The sequence below is a fragment of the Triturus cristatus genome, chromosome 4_1, assembly GCF_964204655.1.
Source record: "Triturus cristatus chromosome 4_1, aTriCri1.1, whole genome shotgun sequence".
NCBI lineage: Eukaryota > Metazoa > Chordata > Amphibia > Caudata > Salamandridae > Triturus > Triturus cristatus.
This window is the reverse complement of record NC_140585.1, coordinates 1,311,623,892-1,311,642,002: the sequence shown is the minus strand read 5'-3', so window position 1 is coordinate 1,311,642,002 and position 18,111 is coordinate 1,311,623,892.

Here is an 18,111-nt window from a genome sequence, read left to right as displayed (position 1 = left end):
TTTGATGACCTGAAGCAGGCCATGTGCACTGCTCCCATTCTGCAAAGTCCTGTCTACTCCAAAAACTTTGTTGTCCAAACAGATGCATCTGAGTTGGGGTTAGGGGCTGTACTGTCACAGTTGAATGATGAAGGTCAGGATCAACCAGTAGCTTTCATAAGCAGAAGGATAACCCTCAGAAAGAAACATTGGTCAGCCATTGAGAGGGAGTCCTTGGTTGTGGTTTGGGCTCTGAAGAAGATGAGGCCATACTTATTTGGCACTCACTTCATTGTTCAGACAGACCATAAGCCCCTCTTATGGTTAAAACAAATGAAGGGTGAAAATCCCAAATTGCTCAGGTGGTCCATTTCCCTACAGGGGATGGACTATACAGTGGAACATAGACCTGGGAGTAACCATGCCAAAGCAGATGGACTCGCCAGATATTTCCACTTAGAACATGAAGACTGAACTAGTCAAGGTTAGTTTAATGTCCCTGCGTTTGGGGGGGGGGGGGTTGTGTAGGAGAGAAGGATCTGCTTCACATGTTTAGCCCCACTTTTTGCTGGTGTTTCACTATTTTTCGACTTTAGTCTGGCTGGGACCCTGCTAATCAGGGTCCCAGCCGAGCTGCTTCCTCTCTCTAAAATGATTCCATGTACTTTAGGTACAGTTCAGATTGGATTTGAGGTGCCCTTATAAGTCCCTAGTATATGGTATACTATGTGCCCAGGGCATAGGTACCCCAGAGGCCTACCAGGGGCAGAAGCATGTATTAAGTCACCTCTGGAAAGCCACCCAAAATGACACCACAGGTCTGCTACTGCAGCCTGGGTAAGGTGGGGCATACACCCCTTGCTGTGATATAAGTTACCTAAATCATTATATATAAACACACATATAAACCTATAAGTCACTCCTATGGCAGGCCTTATCAATCCTGAAGGCAGAGTGCTTGGTTTTTATGTGAGAGGGTGCCCCTGCATGAGCAGGCCCCCTCTGCCGTGTTCGGAGACCCTTCTCTGATGCTGTTTGTAGTGCAGCCTGATCATATACCCTTAAGTGCATTATAACCAAACGGTAAATGCTAACTTTGGACTGGCTGCACGGAGACATGTCGTGATTGGTGTCAAACACCTTGGAATCATACCCCCACACCAGTATCTGATGTGGGAGTATGATCCCATCCTTCTAGAGGGAGAGACATGACTGCACTGGTATACCCGGTGGAAACTTAATAGAGCCGTGGCATCACAAAATGGATGCTTCAGCCACAGACATGCGTCTGGCCTCATGCTGCTGACTGAAACTCCGGCAGGGGAGGCCTGGACAATAGGTCTTCTGTCACAGGGAGGTGTAACCACCTCCCGGACAGACTTATGTGTATTGGGGCTAGGTGGTACCACTCTCTGAGTGCTTTGAAGTGCTGCACTGGGGGCACATTTGGTGTCCCTGTGCATAGTCCGGCTCAAACCGGTTCCGGGGCTTCCAGACCCTGCTCTGGCGCAAAACTGGACAAAGGAAATGGGTGTAGCCACCCCTCTTTCCAAACCCTCCCATAGGTGGGTCCCCAGAATATGTCCAACCCCTACCTTAGTATATGTATGGGACCCCTGTCCTTAGGACTTTAGGTTACCCTGGATGAAACTCTGATGCTGAATCCTGGACCTTCAACGCTCTTCTCCAGACCAGAGGACTGAAGAAATCTCCCTTGGGGTCAAGGATTGACTCCCCTGCTTGGCAGGTATCAACAAAGCAATTTGCCAGTCTGCATCATCGAAGCTCCTGCCGGATTCCGAAGTATTTGCAGCCCAGGAAGAGGATTTCCAGACATCTCAGAGGCTGACCCGAGTCCCCAGAAAAGCTGAGACCCACAGCCCTCACGAGTACCGTGGAACCGGAACTCCTGGTCACCGGGCACTTTTGCAAGTGCATTGACTTCTCGACATCTCTTGAAGTCATGCTTGGGCTGACTTGTAGCCCCCACCTCGTGCACTGAATCCTCCAAAGATTGTTGGTCTGGTCATTCCGAGTGACCCATGGGCCGCCATTTTGTGTTTCATCTCGAGGTCCCTTTGCGATACCTGGTCCATTGAATGGTGGGTCCCTGAGGGGGTAACTTTGCATTTCCTTGGGCTTTCCTGGTTTCTCCAGACATGCCCTGACTCCCAACAAAGTGGTGAGTCCCACAGACCCTGCTAGTCTTTACCGAAGCATCTTTCTCATTTCTGCGTGGGTTGCTCTTGCCAAGGCTTGTTGTGTCCAATCCGGGCACCGACACTGCAGCACTCGACATGCTTTGTGGCACAGCACAAATCCAGCTCATGGTTGTCCTCGACACCTCCTGGTCTTCGTGGCTGAAGAGTCAAGCTTCACCTCTTTCACCTGAAATCACCCGACATCGGTGGGCATCTGCACATCGCCTTCCTGGTCACCGGCAAGTGACCCAGACTCTGTCCCCTCTGCTTTCAGGTTCTTCTCATCTTCGATCCAGCCTTGGGTGTCTTCGGACACTTCACATCTTCACGGCAGCAGCACTTTTTCGCCAGCTCCCATTGAAATCGACGACGCGACCCGACACCAAAAGACACCTATGCACCCGGCTTCCCTGGGTGAGGCAACACAAGTACTCCGGTGCTCCCGTGGGTGCTAACCCAAGAACTTCCTAAGTCCAAAAGGGTTTGGTCCTGACTCATTTCTAAGTGTCCCTAATCTTTCAAAATCTAACCACGACTTTCCCCATTGAAGCTAACGGGAGCTCGCGGCTGTGTTCACACACTGCACACGGCCCCCGTGGGTCCCCTGTGACACTACCTTGGGTGGTTCCTTGGGGTCCTAGTGATTCTACAGGCTCTAGGCCTTGTGTCTAGTTAAGTCGTGGTTCTTATACCACTATTTTAGTATATAGTTTGGCTCGCCCCTAGGGCCTGACGTGTATTTGTGCTATTTTACTGTGATTATTGAAGTGTAACTTATGTGTTTTGACCTCTGGTCTCATAAAGAGACTAGGAGGGTGTGTTTAGTAATACATACATATATTTTATATATATACCTGGTGTGGATATCTTTCATTTAGTGACTAAAGAGATTATAGACTGGTAAAACAAGCTGCTTTACATTCCTTCAAGACTTAGCCTGAAGGCTGCTTTCCATAGGTACCACTAGGGTAGCTTTCAATAAAGGCTGTCTTTAACCTTTAACCAATAAGGGGATGTTTGGACTGATACAAGGGCCCACTATAACTTTTGGATAACATATATCAGGCCAGCTTCTCACACTGTCTCCCTCTGTCTGTCTCTGTCTCCCTCTGTCTCCCTCCCTCTGTCTCCCTCCCTCTCTCTCCCTCCCTCTATCTTCCCCTGTCTGCTTCCCTCTGTCTGTCTCCCTCTGTCTGTCTCCATCCCTCTGTCTCCCTCCCTCTCCCTCCCTCTGTCTCCCTCCCTCTGTCTCCCTCCCTCTGTCTCCCTCTGTCTGTCTCCCTCTGCCTGTCTCCCTCTATCACCCTCTCCCTCCCTCTGTCTCCCCCTGACTCCTTCCCTCTGTCTCCCTCTGCCACCCTCTGTCTCCCTCTCTCTCTGTCTCCCTCTGTCTCCCTCTTTCTGTCTCCCTCTGTCTTCCTCTCCTTCCCTCTGTCTCCCCCTGACTCCCTCCCTCTGTCTCCCTCTGCCTCCCTCTGTCTCCCTCTCTCTCTGTCTCCTCCCTCTGTCTCCCTCTGTCTCCCTCTGTCTCCCTCTCTCTCTGTCTCCCTCCCCCTCCCTCTCTCTGTCACCCTCTCTCTCCCTCCCTCTGTCTCCATCTCCGTCTCTCTGTCTCTGTCTGTCTCTGCCTCTATCTGTTTGCCCCTGTCCCTGTCTCTGCCTCTATCTGTCTCTGTATGTCCCTGTCTCTGTCTGTCTCTGTCTTTATCTCTGTCTGTCTCTGCCTCTATCTGTCTCTGTCTGTCTCTGCCTCTATCTGTCTCTGCCTCTAGCTGTCCCTGCCTCTATCTTTGTCTCTAGCTCTGTCTCTCTCTCTGTTTCTCTCTGTCTCTCTCTCTCTCTCTCTCTCTCTCTCTCGCTGTCTGTCTCTGTCTGTCTTTACCTCTATCTGTCTCTGCCTTTATCTGTCTCTGCCTCTGTCAGTCTGTCCATGCCTGTATCTAGCTCTGTCTGCCCCTGTCTCTATCTGTCTCTGCCTCTATCTGTCTCTGCCTCTATCTGGCTCTGTCTCTATATGTCTCTATCTGTCTCTGTCTCTATCTGTCAGTCTGTTTCTGTCTCCATCTATCTCTGTCCTGTTGCTCGGGCAGTGCACTCGTACTGTGTCTAGGGTAGTGCACTCGTACTGTGTCTACACGTCCCTGTCACCAGCCCAGAGACAGCACCCCCTACTCCCCTCTCTCCCTGTGTAATGTAAAAGCCAGCTCGTTTTTTCTCTGAATTTGCTGCTTCACTGGTTTGTGTCCCACCACTGAGCCTGAGGTCACATCTGTCGCTGGCTTTAATTCTGACTCTCACCCCAGAGCTGTCAAATCAAAGCCCCCCTTTGGCGCCCTACTCTCACACCCTGCTATCCTCTGTCACCGTCTGTCACCTCACCCCGCGTGTGTGGCAGCTTCCAGGTTACAACCGGGTACTTCACAGGTCTTTAAAAGACCATTTACTTGTTAATGAGGCTTTGTTGTATTTCACCTCTTAGCGCCCCTGCATCTCCACTCTGACTATCACTGGAATCGCCCGGCCCCCATAGAGCAGAGTCTCTCGAGTCCGCGCTGCTGCAACCGGCGGTGTTTTCTGACACTCTTTAAAAAAACCAAAAAAAACACAGGTACGATATCTGCAAGGTCCGCAGGCTGCCAAGGAAGGCTTGCCGGGCTGCTGGCGGCCCGCAGCCGTACTATGAGTGCCCGTGCTCTAAATGATCATAGGGCAGGGGTAATGGTATTTATTAAGAAGGACATGTATATTTTATGTTTTACAAGTACTGCCAGCAAAACGTCTTAGTAATTTTTTTACTGTGGCAAGGCTGACTCTGATACAGCAAAGCACCAGGTTACATTGTAACTCCTTACAATCCTTGACTTCAGTTTAGGAATGGCTAAAAAAGTACTCAATTTAAAAAAACAATAAAATCCAAATTAAGGGACAATATTGCTATTTTGAAAACGACTGTTTTAGAAAATTTACATTTTTCTGCTGAGCCAAATGTGCCCACTTGCCTGTGTCTATTGTCATTCAGGAGCTGTATGACTCTTGGATTAAGTCTGGAGTGTGTCTAAAAGCTGAGAAAAGGGGAGGTTGACCTGCCACTGACAAGATAGCCATCCCAGCTGTGCCTAGGAACTTAATTAACTTCAAAGCATGTCTACCCTATCACTGGCAGAAGTAGCACACACCTAGGTCTGCCTTCTTTTTGTCTGTATAGCCAACTTGTCTCCAAATCCAGAAGTGGTTTGAAGTGACCACAAGGGAGGGATTTATCATCATCATATCCACCCCTCTAAGAGGGCACAGGGAGCTTTGCATAGGGGAGGACATGCCATCTTGGGTTTAGGTAAAGAGGAGCAATGTGGCAAAGTTTACAGTACAACACACGGGAAGTATTGCAAAAGCTGGTAGGGTCACCCCTGGGAACGTTTACCCCATTGGTTAGGTAGTTGACGGGAGTTTCCTCCACCCACGGTCTGCCACTGGGCATAAATATGGCACTCCCAGCACTCTCTGCAGAACACCAATGGACCTGTGGATGGCTGAAGATGGACTGCACCTGCTGTTGTAACCTGTGAAGAGAACACACAGGGCTAGACCTGCTCACACTTGCACCCCAGACAAAGAAGTGGATCCCAAGGGCCAGTTCATTTGATCTCCTGTTAAGCTCAGGGGCACAAAAGCTGCAAGACGCTCCATTTCCTGAAGAGCCCAGCTGACCAGTTACCATTCGACCTGATCTAAACTCTACTTGTAGTTTCTAATGGAGTGAGTCCTTGCCCATAAGTGGTGTACTTAAGGTCCTGGGCCTTTAGATAAGTGTGAGTATACTCCTCTTGTCCAGAACTTCAAAACCTAGGACTTAGAAATTATTTGCCAAATTTTTCTCTGATGAACCAGTAGGAGACAAGGATCTCCGTCTAGCTGAAGAAGTCGAAGTTGAATTGCCAGTCTTTTTCAACTTGATAATCTGCCCCGCTGTAGGAGATCACTGAAGGCTTCACCGAGAGGGATGACGAGCAAAAGCTGATTGATGTCAAGACCTTCTAGGGCACAGATGCTGGATTTTACCCTCTCTAAACTTTCCCGTCTGTTTTGACTGCAGCAGGATTTCATTCTTCTGTAACCTGCAGTTGTCAAACCCCCATTCGGATCCAGCTTGTCCTGCTGACAACGTGTTAACAATAACCTTTTGTCCAAAAAAATATCTACGTCTGAAGGTAATTCTTTGACTTGGACCTACCAGGTCCTCAAAAACTAAGACGCACTCTTTCATGCTCGGCTCAAAGTAACTTTACCTTTTTCCCGGTCTAGTGTGAATAGTTTCCTGCAGTTGGCATTTTTTGCTTTTTGTTGCTAAAAATGTATTTCAAACTTCGAAAATTCATTTCTCTCGTTCACCTTAGTTGAATTTCTGTCAGTTTGAGATCATATTGTTCATTTAGGTATTTTCTTCAGTTGGAGTAGGAATTTTGTATTGTGTTTTTAACTGTCTCGCTACTTCTAAAGAGTACGCACATTTTCTTAAGTCATACCTGTTTGCTCTGTGCAATAGGTACCTGGGGTTGAGCTTGGGTTTAAATAACTAAAAATTGTATTGGCCCTAATAAGAATATTGCATTATTACTTGTGGTGGTCTACCTGCCTCCACAACTAATAATCCACTTTATCACATTGGTGTTCAGCACTGGGATCCAGAACTTGTTTTTAGCAGTACCACTCAGCATCTAATTTGGAAATTAAAAATCCCTAAAGTGATCTAAGCAAAAATTGATATTTGATTTCTAATTGCCAAGAGGGCTTTCATTGGGTCATTTATGATTTTTCCAAATTATTTTTTATTTTTGCACCTTTTTTAATCTAAAGGAAGGTGGAGTTGTCTCTTGATATGTGAATGGCTGCTATGCTTCCTAGCATAGTGAAGTTCAAACAATCAACAATCATCAACGGGACCATGGCTGACGCTCTGAGGGATACAGGAGCTAGCATAACCACAGTGGTAGACCAACTGTTTTCCCCAGAATAGATTGTCCCAGATACTCTCCAGATACTCTCCATAGGGTAGTCATTGCTGACAATGAGATGAAGTTTCATCGTATGGCAATGTTCATCTTTGAGCATGGAGGGTTACTTATCATAAGAAGGTAACTGTGAGCCCTGCATTTCTAGTAAAGTGTTTCTTGAGAAATCACCTATAAGCCTGTGCTTGGGCGGAGGTGGAAAGGAAGACTCGTGCAGAACATGTTGGGTCTGCCTGAACGGGTGTGTATAGCCACAAGGGCCCAGACAGCCCATCAGAGAATTCAAGAGAGCCTGGAGTCTCAAACAATGGCCCAGGTTCTCATAACCAAGAGGAAGGACAAGACGAGTGGGAAAACAGCTAAAACACTTCCAGTGGCACCGAAGGAACCAGATATCCAGGTGGAGCATCTGCAGCCTAAAAGGGAAGAACAACCTACCATGAGAAACCTGCAAGAACTCTCTGACCTGCATGGAGCAGGGGACCCTCTGGTGAGGAATTCTGCCAAGCACAGAGAACAGGCCCACCCTTGAAGGCCTTTTGATACCAGGTTGAAGTCCAGGAGCAGGGGCTTCCAGTACAACCTATAGCAGGAAGAAGGTTCCTATACAGTGATGCTAGAGACCCAAAGCTGGGGGCAGCCAGAAGATAAGATTGGTGGTCACCCAAAAGCACCTAGCCTTTTTGTAATGTAGCATAGAACATCTCTTGGGTGGGCATTTGGGACGGACCAAGACCTGGCACTTGTTGGTCAACCACATTTACCTGCCCTTTTCCTGGGGGTCTGAGAAGTTCAAGCTGTTATGTCATGCCTGCACCACCTGTCAAGCCAGAGGCACGACAAGAGGGCAAACCAAGACTCCCTTAATTCCAAAACATGTGGATGGGATATCTTCTGAGAAGGTGGAGACTAACATTATCGGTCCCCTAGACCCTAAAACAGCTTCAGGGAACAGGTTATTTTTGGTGGTGATAAAGAACGCCTCTAGGTACCTTCAAGCCATACTTCTGAGGACGGTGGCTGCGACCAAGGTAGCTAGAGCCCTGCTTGTGGGGAAGATTCTCCAAATAGATAATCACAGATAGGATAACTGTTAGAATTGGGGGTCTCTAGCTGGCAGTGACTTGCACTCTGTCCAAGTAGGGACCCTTCCTTTTAGTCAGGGTAAGGGGATTACACAGCTAATATAACCCCTGCTCACTTCCTTGGTAGCTTGGCACGAGCAGTCAGGCTTATCTCAGAGGCAATGCGTGAAGCATTTGGGTATAAATACACAGTTTCACAGTGAAAACACTAGAAATAACACCACACCAGTTTAGAAAAATAACCAATCTTTATCTAAACCAAACAAGACCACAAACAAAATCAAACATACACAGATCAAGATATCAATTTCAGTCCATATAAAACTTTGGATGTGCAAAGTTCCTGAGATGCCTCAAAATCACAAGATGAAGGGGGCACTAGAGGGCCGGAGAAGAAGATGGCCACACCCTAGGGAGGCTCAGTTAGCCTGAGAGCAACATCCAACATCATCCGCGGTTACGAGGTAGTAACAATCCCCAAAATCACATGTGTGATCCTGCCGGCATTCACCACAGCTCTTGATTGAGACTCGGAAAACTGTCTAGACGGAGGGAGGGGTGCCTGTGCTGCATGGACAAGGCCTGTGCAAGATGGCGTTATGAGGTGCTGAGCACCATTCTGTCTTCGCTTCGACTGTGGGCATGCGGCTGCCGCTCCGTCGCCATCCGCCTGCGGCAGCACACGAAACCCCGGAGGTGAGGTGAGGGGAAGCTATGCTCTGAGCGCAGGACCGTTGCTGGCGGAGGGCGCCAACCCACTTACCCTGGCCAAACATTGTGCACTGCCCGGCCGCTGCCAGGCCCAGCTGCTTTGATCCTGCCCCTGTGAGCGACCGGGCATTCTGAGCCTGTGCTGCCCAATCGCCGTGAGCCCCATTTGACACTTGCCTGTGCTCGGTGGCCTGAATCTGCTGCTACCCCAAAGGAGACGCTGCACGCAGCAGATGGTGCAGCGATCGTGAGGCGGTCGCTGATTGTGTCTATGTACAGAGGGCCACTCCCGCTTCAAGACTGCACCATTCAGATAGTCATGCAGCCATATGGGACCAACTAAGTGGAGACGCACGCGTGTATGTGGCTGTGATTGAAGGCGCGGGGCTCTGATTTTAGTGTGGTGTATTGTGGGAGACACATGTGGTAGACAAAGTGAGAGAACTCGCTATCTGCATACCTTCACTTGCTGGAGAGCCCCGTAGATCGAGACCTGGGCCAGGAGGCCTTGTGGCAAACAATCCTGGCCTGAGGACTCTGCGCCAGTGGGTGACCCAAGGGATTGCGCACTAGACCTGCATGCCCCCTGACGGCTTGGCAGAGCTGCGGAAGGTGCCTGATGCAGACACGACTGAGCAGCCCTGCGTGACCTGGTGAGAGCCTGCACGAGGGCTGCAGCCAGATGGCTGACATCCTGGGTGCTGTGTGGAAGCTGGTCTGACCACTGGAGGCCCCCGCTCACCTAATTGAGGACCCAAAATTTGTCCTAACAGATCAGCCCAACTGGGATTCCGGGCCTCATTGCTGTGGGAACACATCCATGACTCTGTGACTTGCCCCTACAGGGCTGTCGCATCAGATACTCGAGTGCTTCATGGGCAGGCAGTCCAAACTACCCTTATCTCTTTACAAGACTGCTTCTGAGGAGCTGGAACACATGACATCCCAAAAGGATGCATCTACTTCCTCCCAGGACTCAGACATTAAGGTTCTATTGCTGACCATGCACCACAGCCTCACGTCCATTGAAACCAAAATGGACGCTATGAACATGCGAATGGATTTCATCACACAAAAGCTGGACAAACATGATGGCCGTCTTGTGGAGGCGGAGCAGCGTATTTTGGCAATTGAAGATTCCTCTATGGCTAGCAATGAAAATATCATTGGCATAGAGAAACTGTTAAAGATAATAGCCGCCAAAAATGAAGACCTAGAGGAGCGGTCGTGCAGGAATAATTAACGAATAGTCGGGGTCCCGGAGTCCACTTCCACAGTGCGCATGGATGACTACGTCAAGAAACTGCTGCTTGACCTTTTCAGCACCGAGGTCTTCACCAGGGTCCTGATAGTTGAAAAAGCTCCCCCTGCTCCATCCTGGCACGACTACGAAATTACAAAGATCCCGATACGACGCTGTGGCTAGCCAGAGAAAAATCAGACCTGTGCTTCGATTGAAACAAAATCTCGATCTATCCTGACTTCACCCTACTGATGCAGGTGGCACAGAAAACGTTTCTCACCATCAAGTACAAGCTGCAACAGGCTAGTATACAGTACTCCATATTATACTACTGCAGGCTGCGTGTTCTCCACTGAGGCAAAGCTCATGTATTAAATAACCCAGAGCAGGCCCAAGACTTCCTGAAAAATGCGCTGCGATGCTCCCCACGCTTTGAGATGAGGGGCGTGGCTCAGGTTGATCATCCCCAGATCCTGCCGAGGAATGATGTTCAACGGTCTTTACGAACTAACTGTTCCAGAAGCTGGTAAGGCAGTATGTACTGCGGAAATACATGATGGCATGCATCGATGATAGACTCAAATGACTCATTGTAAGTCTATTCTGCTGTCCCATACACAGCTACCAATTTGCGTGACAAAACTGCAATCTAATAATGATCTCCCATGCTCCCTCGCTACTGCGAGGTGAGCTGACAGTCCCTCTGGCGTACATCCCCAGTGGAAATGTCCCCAAGGTTTAATGTTGTCTCCTGAGCTATTGTCACTTCTCATGTTAGTTTGTTCCATGATGGGGGCCTTCTCCTGGGCGGTTTTTGTTGGGAGGGGTGGGTGTTTATTCACCTGTGGGGTTGAGTTACAGGTGTAGGAGGAGCGGGGATAAGTCTGTTATTGTTCAAGGGAAGGGTATTGCACTGCATAACTTTGCATGTATATTGTTACAGATGCACAGGTTCTGTGTCTCGCTACAAATATGCAATGGTCATTAGGTACACACACATTCCAAGTGTAGCTCTCTTAGGATGATGGGCAATAGGGAGCCAGCTAATATTCCCACAATTCGCAGCCTGACATGGAATGTGTGGGCCTTGGTGATCCACGCAAGCGTAGGCTAGTATCAGGATATCTGGATCATCACCAGGTTCAACTGGCCATGAAACACATCTCAACCCGCGAACTCCCACCACCTTTGGTAGACGATGGGTGGCGCACAGTTGCTTTTCTTCTTTTTCCACATATGCTCGGGGCACGGATATATTTATAAAATCAGGAGTAGATTACTGTCCAATAGGGCAACTGCAGGACATGCAAGGCAGATGCAGTATCATGTGGGGTAGACTCGCTGGGCATACGGTCACATTAGTATGCTGGTATGCACCTAACGTTGATGACTCGGGGTACTTCACCAATCTCTGGGGCTGCATTTTAGAAATAGGATCCACATACATAATCTGGGGTGAAGACTTTAACCTGACACTTGACTACTTTGGATCCTTATCCCTTACATACTCACTCGCATCCTCAGGCATCTAAGCTTCTTTCAGGTATAACGGTAGATAATCAGCTATTTGATGCATGGAGATTCATTCAACCAATGAAAAAAGAGGGTACCTTTGTCTCCAGTGTACATTCTAGTTGGTCAAGACTTGATTTCTGGCTCCTTTCTTCCGGTCACAACACGTGGCTCAGAGAGGTGTTGCACTTGGCTTGGACCTTATCTAACCATTCCCTGGTGCTAATGAAGCTCACCCCGCCGGGCAATGTCTCCTCATACCGATCGTGGAGACCATTGCCCTCGGCTCTATTAGACACAGTTTTCTGTGAAGACATACGACAGGAGATTGATGAGGTCTTTCCATGCAACATAGACAGCGTAGCAGAGATGGCAATCGTGTGGGAAAGCTTTACAGTCACGATGAGGGGTCTGTGCATGGCCAAGAGTGGGGGGATTCTCAAATCCATTAAGGGCGCTCTACATAAGTTAGAGATGGATATCAAAAGGACGTAGAAGGCAATTGCAACCGCTCCTGATCGACATCTCACTGCGAGATTAAAGGAGGTCCTCCTAGAATACACCGAAGAAGCAAAGCATGAATCTAAATTCAGCTCCAAATACCATGTGGCTCGGGTGTATGGGGAGGGTGAGAGGCCAGGCAGGGCACTTGCTGAGGCTACTAGGGTCTCTGGATTTGCCAACCAAGTACTGGACATGTTGGATGAAGAAGACATTCAGCACACAGACACCAAGGAGATCCTTGAAACATTTTCCAACCATTATTCGTCCCTGTATCACTCTCGGGAACACGATACATAGCATCGTATTTTGCAGACACTGCTCTGGGCTGGATAAATTACTCTCACAGAGAATTTCTATCTGCAGAATTCGAGGAAGACGAAATACGTGCAGCCATGGAGAACGGCATCCTTCCCTTATCAATGCGCCAGGCCAATATAATATCACTGCTCAAGCTGGACAAAGATGCTGATAACTGCGAAATAATGAGCTTTATACATCTCTCTATAGGAAGCCATTAGAGAGGAACACATTACTGGGTTACAGGAGCCATCACCCAAGGACCCTGCGAGATAATCTGCCTTATGGACAGTTCCTGAGGATCCGCAAGCTCTTTTTGCAGCATAAACCACCTCCAAGGGCCCAGAACTGGGATTGGCATCACTTGGCAGGTCAGAACTCCCAGCAGAGGAGTTCAGGGGCTGCAGATAAAGTCATTGATGGCCCTGAGACTTCTTAACAGGAGGCACACATACATAAGACCGTGGAGAAACTTCTCAAGCAGGATACCAAAGCACAAGTCCAGTCCTTAGTCTATCCAAGACAGAAGCAGCAACTTCATGCCAACCCAGCAAAGCAACACAGCAAAGGGGCAGTACTCCTCCTAAAAGCTTTCCAGATTTCCCTCTTGAAAGGGCCTCCTTTAGATCCAGAAATGTTCTAAAGGTCTGGGGTTACATGTCCAATACATATAACCCATGTTTCCTTTGAACTAGGCATATTTCAAATGATAGTCTTTGTAGTTCACAGATCCTGCCTTGCCCTGTCCTGGCTCTATATAGACTGCTGAGACAGCATTGTGAGAGGCCAGGCACAGCCCTATTCAAGTGTCAGTGACAACTCCTACAACCACTCTAGCTCAGCAAAGCCCATCAGCCTGGTGATCGGCCATCAGCAGTGCTTAATTTGAGCCGGTGGTTTCCGGGGCTCGGCACCTGCTCTTAATTGTCAGCACCGGCACTTAATTGTTAAGACCAGCACTTTGACAGTATGCCACATGGTGGTGCTGTTTGGCCTATTTATAAATTAGCGGACAACAGTTGTTTATTCATTCAAAATACATTAAACATTACTACTATCTGCAGCCCAAGCCATTCTAATGGCTTTGAGGACCGGGAATAGTCTCAATTGTCCCACTTGTGGGAGTGTTTTGTTTAGAATTTGTGTTGGTACTCTCATTGGCAGCGCTGGTAGGGCAATGGGTGGTATAACCTGCAGTGGCCTCTCGACGAGAGCCCAGTCAGTTATCGTTTTACAAATTAAGCACTGGCCATCTTGATTGGCAGGGCACACCTCAGCTCCCTTTGTGTGACATTCTAGAGTGAATGCACAAACAACCCAGCTGTCAATCCAAACCAGATGGTGATTCCATAGGCAGACTGAGACACAGAATGGTAAAGCAAGAAAATGCCCACTTTATAGTGGCATTTTCAAATATACAATTTAAAAACCACCTTCACCAAAAGATTTTTTAAATTCTGATTTCAGGGAGCCCAAACTCCAAATCTCTAACTCTTCCCAATTGACATTTACACTTGTAAGGTGTTACAAGGCAGCTCCAATGATAACCTATAGGAGAGATAGCCCTTGCAATAGTGAAAAACGAAATCAGCAGTATTTCACTATCAGGAACTTTTAAACACACCAGTACAAGTCTTACCTTTCACATACACTGCACCCTGCCCATGGGACTACCTGGTGCCTACCTTAGGGGTGCCTTACATGTAGCAAAAGGAAAGTTAGGGTTTGGCAAGTGGTTGGATTAGCCAGGCTGACACAGCAGTTGAAAATTACAATTGCAGACACTGGAATGGCAGGCCTGAGATAGGTTTTCAGGGCTACTCATGAGGATGGTACAACCAGTGCTGCAGGCCCTCTAGCAGCATTTGATTTACAGGGTTTGGGCACACACAGTGCACATTACCCGGGACTTACCAGTAAACCCAGTATGCCAATCATGGATAACCAATCCTAATCACAATTTACATAGGGAACACTTGCACTTTAGCGCTGATCAGCACTGGTAAAGTACCCAGAGTACACAAACAAGTAAAAATGAAGTCCAGCATACAGTCGAAAATACAGGCGGTAGAGGTAAAATGACTGGGGAAACAACACCAAGGATGCCAGGACTAACAATAACAAACCTCATGAATGCATACTTATAGGCTCTGTAGGATGAGTGTGGTGTGACTTACAAGTTCACTATTCCTTATCACCCCCAATCCAATGGTCTTGTGGAGAGATTCAGCAAGACCTTAAAAGGGTTGATTATAGAGTTGTACGGGAAAATCTGTAGAAAGTGAGATGTCCTAATCTCATGCCTTTTATTTGCATATAGGGAGGTACCACAAAAAGGAGTGTGCTTCAGTTTCTTATAACTTTTGTATGGGTACCCTGTCAGAGGTTTGTTAAGTCTTGTCTGCGAAGGTAGGAAGAAACCTCTCAAGGAACCCAAATAGAGCATTGTGAACTGTGTGCTAGGTCTTCCTTCCCGCATGACTGAGTACATGAAGAGGGCTAATACAAACTTGGAAAACAGCCAGGAGCTTATTAGACACTGGTGTGACCAAAGGCAACCTTCGTGGAATACCAGTGAGGTAAGACAGTGTGGGTTGTGGATCCTGTAGCTGCCAGGACCCTTAGGACAAATTGACTGGTCTCTACATGGTACTGGAGAAGATATGTCAGGTCACATATGTGCTGCACATCGATACCCCCAGACAGCCCCTCAGGTGATCCATGTCAACCTTCTGAAGCCCCACTTTGACAGGGCTGACATTACCAGGCTCATGGTCACAGATGGAGGAGAAAGAGGAGAGAAAACCTCTCCCATACCTACAACGCCAAGGGTAGTTCATTGGAAGGAGTAGTCCTCTCCAATACACTTACTGAGGAGCAGCAAATAAACTGTCATCAACCGCTTGCACAATTTTTTGGACTGTTCTCCCTGTCTACTGGACTTACCCATTGGTGTGTTCTTGACATTGACACTGGTGGCAGCTTACCTGTCAAGAGTAACATCTACAGATTGCCAGGTAAAGTGGGGCCTGCATTAAGTGTCCAGAGTGCACTCCTCTTGCCTAAAACATAAAAGCTGGGGCTTTAAAACTTTTTGCCAAATATTTCTATGAAGATAAGGTGGGAAACCAGGAAGCTGTTGAGCTGAAGTGGTAGACGTTGAATCACTTGTTGGCTTCAACTTGCTGGTCTGCCCTGCTGATGGAGACCCAACTTCCAGAAAAGTTTCTTAGTCGGAACGTAGGGGGCTTCACCAAGGGTCACTGAGCCAAACCAGGTCAACATCGAAACCTTCCTTGCCTGGGCATAGACACTGGGCTTCACTAAGTCAGAACTTCTTGCTTTCATCAACGAGCACACTGGGACCCTGCTCTTCAGCAACCCACCATCATCTAGCCCCTATTCATATCCAGCTTAGAGCTTGTCCTGCGGAGGCCTCGCCAATAACCACCTTTTCTCCAGAAAGAATATTAGGTCTGAAGGTAATTCGTTGACTGGGACCTACCTGGGCTTCGTATTAGACCCACTTTCCATTGCAGTTTGGTCTCAAACTTTACCCATGTCCTGGTCTAGTGTGGCCAGTTGCTCACGGTTAGCATTCTTTTTTTTTTCTGGCAGTAAAACCTATTTAAAATTTTAAACTTTTGACACCATTTTGTTCATTAAAGTTTCTATTTTTATAAATTGGAGTGGGATTTTATTGTTTTGTATTTTTATCTTTTAACTTTCTTGACACCTCTAAATGCTTTACACATTTTCTTACATTAAGCATGTTTGCTCTGTGCCCTAGATACCAGGGATCAAGCTCAGGTTTACATTACTGAAACCTTTACTGACCTAACAAGAATAGTGACATTATTACGTGTGGTGGACTTCCAGCCATTCCAGCTAATAATCCACTTTCTAACAATGTATATTTGGTAGACTTCCCTGGGTCCTGCCAAATTTCTCTCATATCAATGTTTTTCTGTGCTTGTTGTTTCTAGGTATGTGGTGTGTGGGACCCTTCGAGGTCTCATTATCCATTTGTTCCATGTATAATTATTCTGATTATGTATGAGATGCCACCAACTGAGATTCTCTGGTCTACTGTGCTACTCCTCGGTTGGGATGATTAGGGTGGATGAGCACAACCTGGTCCCTGTCATCATGTGAAAGCCTGCTTGTAGCTCACTATCCCTATAGCCCAACAGTCTGCTGAGAGCTCTAGATATATTAATTTTTGGACAAGATGCCCTATCAATGTCTTCAAACATTGAATTTAAATGTTGAAAAGGAACAATGATGTTCTATGAACCCTTCAGATACCAAATATGGTGAAAATTCACTCCCAGCGCGGCAGGTATACTATACGGTGTCTGCCTTCTGCCAGTCAACAATGCTTAGGGATTGACAGATGCTCAATGGGCATCTCTTGGGTTTTTCCAGAGACAACTTTTGACTATCAACCTGACTTTGTCTGTCTCATTTATTAATTAAGTTGGGTGGTATTTATCAGAGTCCGATCTTGGCATTTATTCCATTCCGGGTCAGGACTCATGGTCATTTACTTTGACTTCATCTAATGACATTCTGTCTTGCCCCTCAGTTGCACTCCATTTTTCCTCACAGGATTATAATTCCAAAAGGAAGTTGTTGGTAGGTTCTGATCTATGGGCCTACATTGTTTATCTAACATTATTTCAGCATGGGGGCTTTACACATAACGGGGGTGCAAGCAATGTGCAACATTCAAGATGTTATGATACAAATAATACAGCATTATGCATGGTCTTGTGGAACATTTCTCAATGAAATCTATTTTGCCAGTGGACATAAATATGTGAAGCTTCAACAGAGTTTGCACAGTGCATTGTACATATATATCCTAAAGACATTGAACCAGGGATTTGTCTGCTGATGGCATCATTTTTCATGTTGTTCAAGCCTCTGTCAAGTACAGGGACGGTAGTCGGTGTTCTGTGAAAATCTGACTAGATACTTCAGTGGCTACACATCTAAACCATTCAAAAACGAGACATCTCTTTTATGAAACATGCGAAGTGTAATTTATATTAGAACATTGGAACGTGGCGCACTCCATTTAAGACAATGGAGTGCTCCGTGCTTCTACGGGCCGGTAAAATCCCGCAAAGCAACATTCCAATGTTTTCACAAAGGCCTCTCAGAGCTCGAGGGGATTTAAATGCCCTCAGGCTTCGAGGTGCCTTTGTTTTATTTGTTAGAACATTCTGCCTTCTAGTGGCAGAATGTTCTAATAGCCTTGTAGCCCTTCATAGTTGGGCTATACCGGCTAATAAAGTCCCGCTCCCTTGTTAAAGGTTAACGCTTGAGCGTTGGGCTATAAGGCTATATTAGAACATTGGAATGTTGGAAGCTCCATTGAAAACAATGGAGTGCTCCGGGCTTATAATGGCTGGTATAAGCCCGGAGCTCCAACATTCCAATGTTTCTTTGTTCACAGCTCTGGCTGTGAAGAAAGGCTCCAGGGAGCCTGAGGGGTTTTGAATCCCCTCGCGCTCCCTGAAGGCTTTGTTTTGTTAGAACATTCTGCCCTCTAGTGGCAGAAT